The 12927-nt window shown below is 43.7% G+C and overlaps 2 pseudogenes; both read left to right on the plus strand.

Annotated features, from left to right (window-relative positions):
* The first annotated feature begins 2615 nt into the window (after nt 1-2615).
* On the plus strand, nt 2616-3346 carry LOC122116667 (annotated as a pseudogene).
* A 3738-nt stretch (nt 3347-7084) lies between these two features.
* Nucleotides 7085-12287, plus strand: LOC122116840 (annotated as a pseudogene).
* The last annotated feature ends 640 nt before the right edge of the window (nt 12288-12927 follow it).

A 12927-nucleotide genomic window follows, 5' to 3' on the forward strand; every position in this document is an offset into this window, starting at 1 on the left:
AGTTAGATTGTACATACAGAGGTCAAGTGTGGCTGTTTGTAAACAATGTATTTGGTGTTTAGGGATTGAATGGGGTTAGCAGTCTATAAATTCATTGTTACTAAAGATTTCTAATTTATGTGTGGGTGGCTACTCAGGTTTTAGCATTTCAATTAACTTTCAGAAAGCTTTTCTCAAACTTTCATTCTTTGGGCCTTTAACTTTTAAGTGATTAACTTCTCTTATCTCTCCCTTCTCCTTCTTCCAGCTTTCAAAATTTAGGATGATTGTTTTTATTATCCCTCAGAAACAAAGAGTAAACAGAAAGTCTAGCACAATAAAGACTAACTGAATCTCTGGAGCCCCAAGTCCAGTGACATTGAAGTGCAACCGAGGGAGCATTGGCACGGAGGATTTCCAGGCCTTCGAATGACAGAAATGCTGGTGGAGTTCCAGTTCAGAGTCACTAACATCTAACTGAAGACTACATCTCACTAACTCATTTAGCCATAGTCCTAGATTACTCAAAATAAAAACATTCAAGAATTTTATGTCTAGAAAAGAATGACATCCATAGAAGATGATTGAAGAATTATATCCCTCTAATCTATATTGTGTCCCTCCAATGCTCTTACAAGGAGGAAGGAAGTTTTCAGGTTGCTTCTTCCCACTTGACCACAAGAATGGAAACATTTTCCCAAGGATTGCTCATGTGTTTGGAATGTTTGCTTATGTATCAAAATGATTTTGATGGTTTACACTATCACTCATCTTTTTGTTATTTCTTTCTCTCAAAAGGGTTTCTATGTTGTTGTGTTTCCAAACTTTGGTCCCCTGAATCCACAAAGCTAATTCACAAAAAAATGACAGCAGTATGTTGAAGAAAAAGAAAATAAGGCTTATTATTTGTCAAATGTCAAATGAGAAAAGTAGTGAAGATTTGAAATCAAAGCTCTATTATTCTACTAATCAGAGAAAAGGTCCCAGTTTTAAGAGGCTGCTCAAGGTGTCTGCTCCAGGATACATGAAAGATGTCCATCCCAAGACTAAATGGTAGCAAAATTGGTTCTTATCTTTTGGTTTACTGTTGTCTCATCTCTTTAGTTCTGTGTTTCTCTGACAGAGATTTAATAACTTCCTGGTTTGGAGAGATGAGAGGTGACTGTCTGTTTGGGTAGAAAGTATGTTAAACTTGTTTTCCCCATCATGGGCATGTGAGAGAGAAAGGGGTAACAAATGCAAGTTTGAATTTTTAAACATACAAATTTGTCCAGTAATACAAACTGCCTAGGAAGAATAAGGAGAAGGGAAAGGACAGGTAGAGGAGAAGTAAGGCAAAAATTCACATTGGTGTAAAAATCAGATTTGGGAATTCTAGAACCCAATGGAACAATGCACTAAATAGATATGTTATCACTTGATTATGGCAGAAGAATCAATGAATATATAACAATTTTTTTAATAAAAAATCAATGAAAAATGAACAGATAATTCCTTAGAGAATTATAGGCTAATTTAGTGATTACTATGGTAAGATTGTGTATAAAAACCAATAAAGGAAAAGATAAAAATAGCCAAAAATATTTGAAAAATAACTCTTAAAACGAGATTTATTTTTGTGTTAAAGAGTTCTACTGAATCACAATCAGGTAAACACAGATAAAAAGCTGTTATACAGGAAAAGAGAATCTTGAAGAACATTATGCCTATTTGCACAGGAAAATTCAATGAAATCCTGGATTAATTTTATCATTAACAATTGAGGTTAGAATGTAGTAGAATGGCATATGTGACAATCAATAGAAAAGAAGAGCCAACAAAGAATACTGTATTTATGACCCCATACCTTAAAATTGAAGGCAAAAAAATACCCATTGTTTTTCTAACTGCAAATGAAAGGAAATTGATATGTGCAGACATACTCTGGCAGAAAAAGAAGCCTTTCAGAACCAAAGGAAGTGATAGGAAGGGCGCTGAACCTATGCCGGGAAAAGACCTCAAAAGGATTTCAGAAACAAGCAACTAAAACCACATAAAAGTTCTCTGTTCCACTTATGTGATGGTCAAGTCTAGGAAACAAACAAACTATAATGCCACATGTTGGGATTGCCTGTTATGGACTGGAAGAGGGCCTTTGAGTAACTTGATATTGAATTCCATGGTTTGTCTGAATTGTATATCTGTGCTAAACATTGCACATTTATTTTTTGCTCTCTACATTACATGTAGTTTATACTAAGCAAAATAAAATGACTAGACCTAAACTTTAAAACAAATGTCTAGAAAATAAATAAGAATGACTCAATATTTATGGAAATGCATCCTTATCAAGAAAATTGTAAAACATACCAGACATGGTTGAAGAATTCAGCAGCAGACAAGAGCAGGAGGAATCATGAAGGCATTCCCTTTCTAGGGAACACACATTAGATTTCTCTTGCTTTACTTGGTCCCAGTTAATGTCATTTGCTCACAGGAGAGGCCCCACCCTCCCAGTGTCTGTTTCCATCTCACCTGACAGTTTGTCTCTCACCATTGCACCCACCAGGACATTTGCATATTGCTCCTTAGGGAGGAGCTCCCTTGTAAGTACAACATAAAAGCTCAGCTCTAAGTTTGCTTGGACTGACCAGCACTACTTACTCTCAAAATGAGGTGCCCTGTTCAGCTCCTGGGGCTGCTCTTGCTCTGGGTATCAGGTAAGAACACACTAGAGCTGAGGAAGGAGATGGGGAGGAGCTGAGCTCTGCTCCCCATGTGTGTTATGTCCACTCCTGCATATTTGCCCTCTTGAATGGAAATGTGGCATATGCATCTTTGAGAGTGAGGAAGATTCCAGAAGGAACAAAGACCCATGCTGTTTTACAAATTCTGGATGTGTGTGTGTGTGTGTGTGTGTGTGTGTTCATCATGTATTTAATGAACATTTTGTTGGATGAAACAAAAATTAAAAAAATATAGCCTGCAATAAGATAATTGTGAAAATAGCTCATGATGCTGGTAACTAACCCTGTCCACTTTTCTAATTATTTTAGGATCCAGTGGAGATGTTATATTGACTCAGACTCCACTCTCTCTGCCTGTCACCCTGGGAGAGCCAGTCTCCATCTCCTGTAGGTCCAGTCAGAGTCTCTTATATAGTGATGGAAACACCTATTTTTACTGTTTCCTACAGAAGCCAGGCAAGTCTCCACAAGCCCTAATCTATTTGGTTTCCAACTGATATTCTGGGGTCCCACACAGATTCAGTGGCAGTGGGTCAGGCACAGATTTCACATTGAAAATCAGCAGGGTGGAGGCTGAGGATGTTGGCGGTTATTACTGCTTTCAACATACACATGTTCCTCCCACACTGATACAGCCCTGAACAAAAACCACCCTGCCTGGTGTAGCAGAACTGTCACGTGTAGCCTTTTTTAGGAGCAGCACAACAGCTTTTCTGAGTGAATGTGAGAGCAAGAAGCTAGAGAAGTCAGGATACTAAGACACTGTTGTGCTCTCTGAACCAAGCATTTCTGATACCCTTTAGGATATTGCAGCAAAAGCCATGGAATTGCACAGGCAGCCATATGGCTCCTTTGGCTGATGGCATGATAATGCATCATATAGTTTAATAAATACTGATTCTGATTCCATTTTCTTCTCCATCATTTGTCCACTGGACTTGAACACTACAAATTGCATAGTTAATATTAGAAATTAGTGCTTTTCAAATAATTCTCATCTTTGGCTGTGGTGGTGGGATTTACCAGCTCAGTATTAGCCTAAGCTATATTGTGACTTCCAGCCCTTAAGGGAACATGTGCACACAGCATGTCCAGTTGTGGGAGATGAGAGAGGGCTGCAGTATCAGTGCTGTCCCCAGCAGGTCACCAGAGTCCTCTGCAGTGAGCAGGTCACTGCTTGTGCTCAAGGGCGCAGACTGTGTCCTGAGCTTCATCATGCCCAGGCTAAGAGTGAGGGAAGGACAGCCGAGTCACTGTCCATTATTCCCTAGATTTCCTTCTCAGATTCAGAATTTAAAATGATAAGTTATACAATTAAATATTAGTTTACCAATCAATTAATTAATACCTAATTTACTACATATACACAATAGACATATAGCTTTTGTATTCATGCATTTATGAAGTGTTTCTCGGTGTTATAAGAACAGACTCCAGTGGATTAAAGACTCTGTTCTTAGGACTCTCCTGACTCTCCTCATTATCCAAGTCCCTCAGAAGCAGTGAGAACGGCCCTTGAGCATCCTTCCAACACATTCCTGGCCTGGGAGCTTTTTCCAGGGCCAGGAGGCTTTTCTGGAGCTTGGTTTAAGAGCTTTGCGCCCGTTGGCCTTGGCTCTTCTTGGCTTGGACAGGCCCTCGCTGCTTGCACAAGCTGCTCTTGGTCTTGGCGAAGCCGCAGGTACAGCTCTCGCCAGGACTCGCCCTCTGCTGGTTTTTCATCCTTGAATGCTTTGCAACAGCGGATTTGCCACAGCCTGTCTGTACCACTGTGCGCCACTGTCCTCGGGTGAGTGTTCCCTTGAGGCTGGTGCGCAGAAGGGGTAGAAGTCTGGGAAATGGGTGCTAGGAGAATGCAGGGTGGCCTGGGAGTGGCTGGAGAGCTGTGTTGTGGGAGCCCCCGGACATCCTGGGGGCACCAGGGAGCGAGGGAGTCGCGCTTTGGTCCAGAGTACAGTGGCATCTTCAGGGACTTTCTGACAAAAGGCAAGGCCATCACTTCCCCTCCCTCTCCCTGTCCCCCTTTGCCTTCTGCTCCCCTTCCCCCTTCCCTTTCATCTCCCTTTACCCCTTCCTCAACACCTCCTCTTTCCCCTTTCCCTTCCCCTTCCCCTTTTCCCACTTCCCAGGGCACAGAGGCTCCCTGCCTAGGTGAAGAGAAGGAGGACATCCATTCCAGGTCAGGCAGCCGACCCGAATAGGCCTGCAGCCCAGGCATATTAGAGGTTTCAGTGCTGAGATGCACCATTGGCACCCGGGCTTCTTCTGTGGAATTGATGGGACTGGCTGGATTGGCGGCTGAGATTGGCGCCAGCTGTCCCGCCTGGATTTCCTGGACCTCGCTTGCCCTTGGGACTGAGCTGTGCGCGGAATCCGAGGGTCTTCTCGGGCCGCTGGAGCCATTCCTTTTCAGGTCTTCTTGAGCCAAGGCAGCAGCACGAATCCTGCCCTTGGTCCTCTGTCTCCTCGGCAGCAGCTGGGTCTGGTTGAGGGCATCCTCGAAAGACTGTGGAGGTGCCCAGAATTCATGCTGTTGCTGGGATTCGCTCTGGTGATTGCGCCCGCGCAGCTTCGCTGCCTGCGTCTCTGGCTTGCCAGAGGTCTGCTTGACCTTAGAGGGCAGGGGGCCTGAACCTCTCTTCCCCTCTTCAGAGGATCGGCACCCATCTTTTGGTCTGCCCCCAGCCTGTCCCTGGGGTTCCCAAGGGAGACCTTCTTGTGGGAGCCCTGGTGGATCCTGAGACTGCGGGACCGGACGGCATGCTTTGCCAGGCATGTCCTGGATACCAGTGGGCCCAGGGTCCCGCGAGACTCCAGAGCTGTCCACAGCCCTACGATGAGACCTGCTGCTGCCCCCAGAGGACTCTGGGTCCACTCGGGGACGCTTCTCCTGCCTGCTCCTGGGACAAGGGCTGGCAGACCGCTTGCCAGGTCCCTGGAACTCACACAGCTCCCGGGGCCATGGGGGCTCTGGCGCAGAGTTGGGGCCACCCCTCTTGGCTGCCGTTTCTTTCCCCCCGGAGCCCCAAACCACACTTGACTCTTTCAACTTGTCCTCTTGCACCCACCCTGACTCTGACAGCCAAAGAGCCTCCTTCCTGGGCTCTTGAGCGCCATCCTGTTCAGAGACCTGCTGTAGAATCGCCGAAAGAAGCGCTGGGTTGCAGCCCAGGAGAGCCAAGGTCTCCCAGCGTGTTTCCAGCTCCTTTGCCATACTGCCCACCAGGGGGTGCTTCCTAAAATCCTTCACCATCTCTCTGACACCCGTGGCGCCAAGGATTTCTGCCGTGATGGGCAAGACCGACAGCAGACTCAAGGATTTGCGGAGCTCCTCCGAATGTGTGCTGGAGGCCAGGTGCTCTTGGAGCAGCCGCACGGCTCCCCACACCCACTCTGCGGTCTGCATGCTACTCCTGGCCATGTCTACAGAGACACGGGAACCACACATCTGGACTCCTCCATCCAGGGGTTCACTCGCCCTGCTCTGAGAGGACAGATCCACATTTGACGCCTCCAACAGGTCCTCCTGCTCCCTCTCACCATCCTCCACCTCCTTCTGCCCCTCCCTCTGCCCAAGATCATACTTCCTGGGCTCTAGACCTCCATCCTGGTCAGGGACCTGGCTCAGAGCCTCTGATTTGTGGCTCAGAACAGCCAAGGTCTTCCAGTGTTTGTCCAGTTCCTTGGCCAAAGCAGCCACCTGTGGGTGCTTCCTAAAACTCTTCACCACCCTTCTGACACCCGTGGTGGCAAGGATTTCTGCCGTGATGGGAATGACTGAGAGCAGCCTCAGGGAATTAAGAATCTCGTCTGTGTCTGTGCTGGAGGCTAGGCGCTCCTGGAGCTGCTGCACAACTCCGCACACAGACTCGGCATTCTGCATCCCAATGCCACCCCCGACCATGTCTACAGAGATGCTGGACCCACTCACCTGTGTTCCTGGATCCTGTGGGTCACGTGTCCTTCTCTGAGAGAACGGATCCACATTTGAGGACTTCAACCTGTCCTCCGGCTCCGGCTCCCTCATCATCCTTCTCCACTCCCCCTCTCCCAGATCATCCTTCCTGGATTCTTCACTGCCATCCTGCTCAGGAACCCGGCTCAGAGCCTCTGATTTGCGCCTCAGCATAGGCAAGGTCTTCCAGCGCTTGGCCAGCTCCTTGGCCAAACTGCCCACCTGCTGGTACTTCCTAAATCCCTTCACTGTCTCTCTGACACCCGTGGTGGCAAGGATTTCTGCCGAGATGGGCATGACTGAGAGCAGCGTCAAGGATTTGTATAGCTCGTCGGCATCTGTGCTGGAGGCCAGGCGCTCCTGAATCTGCCTCTCGGCTCTGCACTCCCACTGGGCTGCCTCCATCCTTCTGCCAACCCCGTCTATGTCTACAGAGATGCCCAGGACACTCACCTGGCTTCCTGAATGCCGTGGGTCACTCACCGTGCTCTGGGCACTCTTCTTCCGGTCGATCGCTGTGAGGCACGTAGGCTTCCTCCTGGTCCTCTCTGCAGCTGAGTCCAGAGTGACCCTGCCCACCAGCTGCCTGCCTTATATAAACTCTTACTGCCCCACCTCTTCCCACAGTTCCTCCTGTAAGCCCCGCCCTGTCTCACACCTATCACACCCTTACATCCTAGCAGGGGGTCTCCCATGTTGCACCTTGCCTGACCTTCCACAAGTCCCCTCCCTACAACTCCCAAGGCCAAGTGTAGACTCTGCCCTTCTTGTCGGGAACTCCTGCATCTAGAGATCCCCCACTATTCCTCTGACCTGGGGGAACCAGAGGATGGTGCAACTGGCAACTTCCACTAACACTCCCTTTGTCTCCATCCTGTTTACAGTATCCTCTCTATCTGGCCCTGTATTATTTTCCACCTTTAAAGATAACCGATAACCCTAGACATACTTTTGTAGTTGCTCCACAAACTCCAGGGCTATTGTTGCCGATTTGACCTCAGTGTCCTTCATCACCTGATGTGCGTTGGCACTTCTAGGATTGGACACTTGCTGAGGGAGTCGCTGATCCCGCCTGCACCAATCCAGCTAAAGGCAGTGGCCATTTGCCTGGTCAAGTTTAATAAATATATAAATGAATAAATAAATATGTATTTATGTGTGTATGTGTGTATTTTAACCTATGTATATGTGCCAACATATATACATACATATATATTCACAAGCATATATAGTTATATATAATTATATATATACATATATATATATACATTTGTATGCAAATCTGTACTGGCCAGTGTCTTTTCCTAGTGTTTCCTTCCTCTTTTGTTGTTCCTGTTGGGGTTGTGTGCTGCTGGCTTGCTAAGGAACTGTTTTGTTTGCTTGCTTTGTTTCAGAGACAGGGTCACACTGGGAAGACCAAATTGGACAGGCAATTTGAAACCTCGTAATTCTGCTGCCTGTAGGCTGAGCACAGGTGTGGACCATCAACACTGAGCTCCTACCCCCCGTGGTTAGGGTGTGTTTTGATCTGAGCTTGTTGCTTCTGTTATGGTAGGAAGCAGGTTGGGTAGACGGGAGAGTGCCTTGATCTCCTCCATCACAAGATGTGTATTGGCAGTTCCCAGGTTGGATACTTGTTTAGGGAATTGCTGCTCACGCTTGAAGTAATCTAACTGAAGACAGTGGCTGTTGGTCTTCTAGAGATAAGTGAATATATAAGTATATTTTCCCTTGTGTATGTATGTGTATATGCATACATATATACACATATATGTACATACACATATGCAGAAACCTACACAAATGTACATATATTGCATATATACATATGTGTGTGTGTGTGTGTGTGTGTGTGTGTGTGTGTGTGTACAGTGTGTACAGCCTTTCTTGCCTCTTTCTAGGTTCTTTGTAGTGTTGTGAGACTTTTGGCTTGGTGGGAACCATTTTATTTGCTTGCTGGGTTTCAGTGACAGGGTTCCACTGGGAAGACCAGGTTAAACTTGAGCTTTGGAACCCGGTGAGTTGGCCTCCTGTAGACTGTCCCACAGGTGTGGATCATCAACACTGATCTTCTAACCCTCCTTGCTGTTAGGGTGTGTTCTGATCTTAGCTTCTTACTTCTGGTTTAGTGGGAAGCAGGTTGGGTAGATGGGAGAGAGTTCCTCAATGTCTTTCATCACCTGATGTGAGTTTTCATTACTCAGGTTGGATAATTATTTAGGGAACAGCTGATCAGTTCTGCACCAATCCAACTGAAGCCAGTGGCCATTTGTCTTGTCCATATATATATATATATATATATATATATATAATTTATACATTTATGCTTATATATATTTACGTTTATCTATGTATATGTGTCATATCTATTTAGCTATCTATATCCCAAACTTGAAATATGTTATCAAACCACATTTAGCAGAAGGTTTAGGATCTTATTTTTAACTCTCTTGCTCTGAAATTACTTATTCTCCATCCTCCACATTTCTATTGTTAGAAAATGTCTTCAAAAATAATCATTCCCCATAGTTTATTTGTTCAAAATCCTTACTAACAAGAGAAATCATATTCCAAATTAACCACTTCTTCTGTTTCATTGTCTCTCTTTCTCTCTTTTCTAGTCTCTTTTCTGGAGTATTTTCTTTCTTTATTTGGGGGGTAATTCTTCATTTTGTTTCTTTCTTTTAATTTAATTGTGAAAATAACATACAGAGGGGTTACAGTTACATGGGCAACGTAATGAGTACATTTCTTATCAAGAATTGCTGCCTGGTCCTGGGAGTATTTTCTTGAGGTTACATATATGGGGCCCCATACTTGGTTTTCTGTAAGACTTCTTATGTTTGCTGAAGAATGTAGTCAACATTATCAACAATTTAAGATCTAGAGGTCTCTGTGTCTTCAGAGTTTGAACATGGTCTTACTATTCATCCTAATCTGGTGTGTTCCTTAGGTTAATGTTTCAGTGTTAATAGGACTCTTCACAGATTCTAAAGGATGTCTGAAGGACAAAATCCTAACATGCTCTATCTCAATTTTTCTTCCCATAACTATGAACCCATCCTCTTACATACACAAAAATTCTTCAAACCTGCTTATGGACAAGGACAAGTTGATTGCACCCAGAAGGTAAATAAGAGAATTTCAAGCAGCCCGTGGAAACACACCAATTAAGGAAATGGAGAAGGAATGCTGCCCTCCATGCTTTCCCATCCAAAGGGTGCCAATCTCTATCCAGACAGAAAATGAACACCTTCCTGCAGTCAGCAGAGAAAAGATTCACTCTCTGGCACACCTTTCAGCTCCATAACACAAAGCTAATTTAAATATGTACCAAAAAGTCTGAGGGATTTCTGTATTTATCAGAACCCTTATTCTTCGTTGTCACACATAAGTTTAGCGTTTAATATAGGTCATCGTTTCCAGTAAATGATAGCCAAAACATCATTTCATAATAAATTAGAATGCTAGTTAAATATTTATTGATTATACACTATAGTCAAATGAGAATCTTGGATATAGATGTATTATTTACTGACAAATAATAAAATGAATACCACTTACTGACTACCTGGCCTAAGAAATAACATTCTCAGTAACATTGAAGTCTGGATTTCTCCCTTTAAGAAAGCTTGTTCAGAATAATAGTATTAGCATCTTCTTTGTTTTTCTTTAGGGTGACAGAAATACAAATAATGCATCTTCTATGTTTATAAAAATGGGATTATACTTCTTAGATTTTTCAGTGGTATTTTGAACATCAACATTATGTTTCTCAGATTCACCTGCATTAATGCATATGGCTGTAGTTCATTTTTGTTTCTTAGAGCATTGCATTTCTGTGAATTCAGGACAGTTTATTTCTCCTGGGCTAGACCCTGAGATTTTCCAGTGTCTTCTGTTTCTGGATGATGGCTGTTGTTTCCCTCTTCTAGAGATGATGAGCAAGGTGTTTCAGGCTTGTATACCCAGGAGAGGAGGTGTTGTGTGGCAGCCCATTTACAAATGGTACATCTCCCACTTTACCCCGCAGCCTTGGTTTCTTCCAAGGTCCTCAAGCCAATTTTCAGTTCTCACCAGAACTCTAGGAAAATACCCATCACTTCACAGACTTGCCAACCCTGAGTCCTGGCACATTATGTATGTCTTCAAGTCCTCTGGGGTTTGAATTTCCTGATTACCAGTGAGATCATCTGTCTTTTATAAGTTTATTGAACTTCATGTTTCCTTTGACCTTCACTTATACTTTTCTTTGAAACGCCACACTGTGCCCTTGGGTGGACAGTTCTTTCCAAACTGGCTCATTAGAATTTTTTTTATGTTCACGTAATTAATCTTTTCTTTATTATTATTATTTTTTGTGAAAATACCTATAGAGGGGTTACAATTACATGGGGAAGGTAATGAGTACATTTCTTATCAAGTATTGTTGCCTCCTCCTCTGTTTCCCCTTCCTATTCCTTCCCATTTCTCTACCCTAACCCCCCAATTCCCGGGCCAAAGTTGTATAGTTCTTTTTTTGACATAACGACTTGTACATCTCATTGTTGCAATGGGTCCACCTGTATCCCTATTTAAATTATTTGTTTTTTCCCTTCCCCTCCACAAATTATACTGACCTCAAATACAGTGAAAGCAGGGGTTATACTGTGGGGAAGGAACATACAAAGCAACAAAGAAATAATGCTATAAATGTGTTAGAAACAGTCGCATGAAAGAAAAAAAAAACATTTGAATATATATCTTAGGGCTCATTTCCCTAACATCACCTTATCTGACCTTTTCTGCTTGACTCAGACATATACTATATATTGCAAATAAGGGAAGCCATGGGACCTATGTTTCTTTGGGCCTGGCTTACTTCACTTAATATAATTTAGGAAAAGGAATCTTATCCTTTGTCTGCTATTCAGAACCTTCACCCTTTTGATCCCTTTGCTGATAAAAGTAAGGGTGATGACCTGTTTCCCGCTCTCTCCAAGGATTATATCTAAGTGTTTTTTTTCTTGCTTGCTTGCTATTGTTTCTAATGTATTTATAATGTACCACATTTTTTTGTCTGTTTGTTTGTTTTTTGCTTTGTATGTCCCTCCTCCACGGTATAACCCCTGTTTTCACTCTATTTGATGTTGGTATAATTTGGGAAGCAGAAGGGAAAAAAACAAATTGTTTAAGTAGGGGTACAGGTGGACACATTTCACAATGAGGTGCACAAGACGCTATTGGGGGGAGGAATGTAGTTGTGGAGATCGGAGGGAAGGGATGAGAGGGGGAAAAAGAAGAGGAGGCAACAATGCTTGATAAGAAATGTACTCATTACCTTGCTCATGTAATTGTAACCCCTCTGTACAGTATTTTCACAATAAAAACATTTAAAAAAATAAAGAATTCAATAGAGAAATGGCAGGAAGACCCTTACTACTGTCCAAGGGATCACTAACTATTATGATAAAAAGAAACTACTGAAGGTGTTTAAGAAGAAATTTGCCTGCAATGGTACTGTAATTAAGCATCCAGAATATGGAGAAGTAATTCAGCTACAGGGTGACCAGCACAAGAACATATGCCAGTTCCTGGTAGAGCTTGGACAGGCTAAGTACGATCAGTTGAAGGTTCATGTGTTTTAAGTGCTTATGGCTCACTAAAGCTGAAGTGAGGATTTCCTTGCAATGAGTAGAATTTCCCTCCTTTCCCTTGTCACAAGTTTAAAATCCTCACAGCTTGCATAATGTAACCATTTGGGGTCCACTTTTAACTTGGACTAGTATAACTCCTTCATGCAATAAACAGAAAAGAGCCATCCTTTCTAGTCTTGAAGTCCCTTATTTAAACTGAGGTCAGGCAACAGGCACCTGGCAGTGTCCAGCCTGCAACAAAGCAATAATGTGATGTTTCAGTTAAGCCCAGAGCCCCAGGATCACAGGTGGCTATGAATGGTCAGAAGCTCCCTCTGCAGCTTCCCCTGCCCTAAGAGAATGCTGCTATTTGAACTACCCATGGTACTCCAGAGAGAATGGGTAAGTCATCAAGCAACAGCTGTGCCACTAGGGGGAGCCTTGAGCTGGCCACACATGGTCAAAGTAGGGGGTGTCCAAAAAATGAGACCAGCCTAATAACAATTAAACTTTTGACAAGGGAACAAACATCAGAGTCATCTCTCATGTAGCTAGCTGTAGAGTTTGCAACTTAAGTAACAGCTACTCAGTGCCATGTGAAGTAACGGACTGTTTTTTTGTTTTACTTCTCCCAGTTTTAATGTTATATCAT

This window comes from Dipodomys spectabilis, unplaced genomic scaffold, assembly GCF_019054845.1.
Source record: "Dipodomys spectabilis isolate Male_0828 unplaced genomic scaffold, ASM1905484v1 ptg000137l, whole genome shotgun sequence".
In the NCBI taxonomy this organism is placed as follows: Eukaryota; Metazoa; Chordata; class Mammalia; order Rodentia; family Heteromyidae; genus Dipodomys; species Dipodomys spectabilis.